This window comes from Microtus ochrogaster, linkage group LG2 (genome assembly GCF_000317375.1).
Source record: "Microtus ochrogaster isolate Prairie Vole_2 linkage group LG2, MicOch1.0, whole genome shotgun sequence".
Taxonomy (NCBI): Eukaryota; Metazoa; Chordata; class Mammalia; order Rodentia; family Cricetidae; genus Microtus; species Microtus ochrogaster.
This window is the reverse complement of record NC_022028.1, coordinates 52,629,234-52,631,638: the sequence shown is the minus strand read 5'-3', so window position 1 is coordinate 52,631,638 and position 2,405 is coordinate 52,629,234.

Here is a 2,405-nt window from a genome sequence, read left to right as displayed (position 1 = left end):
GGTGGACAGACGGTGCACGGACAGACGGGTGGATGGATAGGTGTCCATGGGTAGATGGGTGCATAGGTGAATCTGTGGATGGATAGGTAGGCTGTAGATGGATTGATGGACAGACAGGCAGACGGAAGAGTCACTGAGTGGGTGGCTGGATGGGGTGAGGATGGTGTATGGGAGGAGAGGTGAGCGGGTGAATGGGCAGACAGATGGGCACATTACTGGACGGGGTGGATGGACAGGTTTTGTCAGTGGGAAAGCGGGAAGCAAGCGCTAAATGCAGGTGTGGGCTTTCCTCTGGACAGGGCTGTGGGACAAGGCTTTCCCTGCAGTTGTGGTGAGACCTGCCCGTGTGGCCAGGACCACAGGTGTGCAGGAAAAGGAGGGTCAGGGCAGGGTGCTTCCGGGTATGGGGTTCTCACCTCTTACCGCACCCTGGGACTCCCCTGATGTGACTCAAGTCCTTTCAGGTGTAGGGTACAGGACACACAGAAGACTGAGTCAGGTCCCTGGGAAGGAAACTTCATCACTAGCTCAAGAGGGGCTGTTGAATGTCTGGTCCTGTGCTCAGGCTCCGAGACAGGCTCAGGAAAGGTTGGCCGGAAGTCACGCATGCTGTCGGGGCCTCATTCATGATTCTGCTGTCCTCTTTCTTAGGGCACCTCCTCTACCTGGCCGAAGAGGGGTTGAGGCTTCTCTGGGGATCCGGATTGTAGGGGGGGGTGGGCAGGACAGGCCTGCCTCTGAAAGGCACTGGCCTAACTGTCCAGTCGAGGGTCTTAGTGGGCGGGGCACTCAGTGAGAAGCTGGTTGGAGGAATACATGTCCCTCCCCTCCCACGGTTCTTGCCTGCTCCTCCAGGTGGTATGCCGATCCCCAGCTCAAGGAGGGAAAAGAAGGGGAGAGAGGGGCTAGGCGAGAGCCCCAGGTGTGTGGGACCATCAAAAGGGGGGCACTTGTAGTAACTCCCCAGAACTACAGACCACAGAGCTGGAAGGAGCCACCGATGGGGCTGGCCTGATGACTCATTTTTTTTTTTTTTTTCGAGACAGGGTTTCTTTGTAGCTTTGGAGCCTGTCCTGGAACTCCCCCTTTGTAGACCAGGCTGGTCTCGAACTCACAGAGATCCGCCGCCTGCCTCTGCCTCCTGAGTGCTGGGATTAAAGGCGTGCACCATCAACGCCCGGCTATGATGACTCATTTTGTAAGGCTATGGAGGAGGCTCAGAGAGGGAGAGAGCACGCTCAGAGCCACACAGCACTAACTCCTGGGCTTCCCCGGTGCTTTGGAGCCCTCCCAGCAGCTCTCTGAGGCAGGGGAACTACTGTAATCTGTATTACGCAGGAGATACTGAGGTCCAGGGATGCTAAGGAAGTGGCTGACGGTCATGCAGGTCGGGAGTGGTGGGGCTGAAATGAGAGTCCAGAGCCCTGGGCAAAACCTGATGCTTTGCCGCAGCAGGACAGGGACCCTACTGGCTGTGCAGCTCAGCTCAGAGAACCTCCTGGTTTCTGAGCCTTGGTGACCACACACTGGATAACGATGTCACTAGTTAAATGTGCGGACTCCTGGTCACTGTGGACTGATCCTGTCCTGTACAACCTCACTTTGACACTTGATTCTGTGGGATAGATGAGAAAATGAAGGCCAGAGATGCTTAGCAACCGACCCAGAGACAAGCAGCCAGAAAGTACAGGCAGCCACTCCAAGGTCTGCCTGTCCCTGGGGCTGACCAAGGGGCCACAGGGCCAGAGGGGGCCAGGGAGTTCTGTCCCATCTCTCCTCAACCTCTGACCGAGCAGCCAGGTTGCTCCCCCAATCTACCAGTGACCCTTGTTCTATTCTGCCCGTCAAGGCTCCTGTGTCACGTCAGAGAAGCCTTGTCCTGTCTATTGCACACTTGGCAGCTGCTTCAGGAAGCAGGACCCACCCAGCATCTCGGGTGTCACTGCCCAGCGGGCAAGGAGACCCACACCCGCCAGCTTCCCTATTGCCCGCTCCCTGGCTTACCCATTCAGTCCTTCAGAGCTCATGGGAGCCCAAACCAGCACCTGGAACTGTGGGTCACTGGGTAGAGCCCATGAGGATGCCGGGATTGTAGGGGTGGTGAGGGCTGAAGGGGGGCAGGAGCCTTGTGGTGTGGGGAGGGGCTCTGACCAGGATAGAGAAGAGGCCACTTACCTGGCCTTGGGTGTAGAGGTAACAGTGCCCACCTTATAAAGGGGGGGAGGAACAACATGTTTTGGAGTAGGCACGACTCAGTGTGTAGTCCTGGCCAGCCTAGAACCGGATATTGCCGGGCGGTGGTGGCACACGACTTTAATCCCAGCACTTAGGAGGCAGAGGCAGGCGGATCTCTGTGAGTTCGAGGCCAGCCTGGTCTACAAGAGCTAGTTCCAGGACAGGAACCA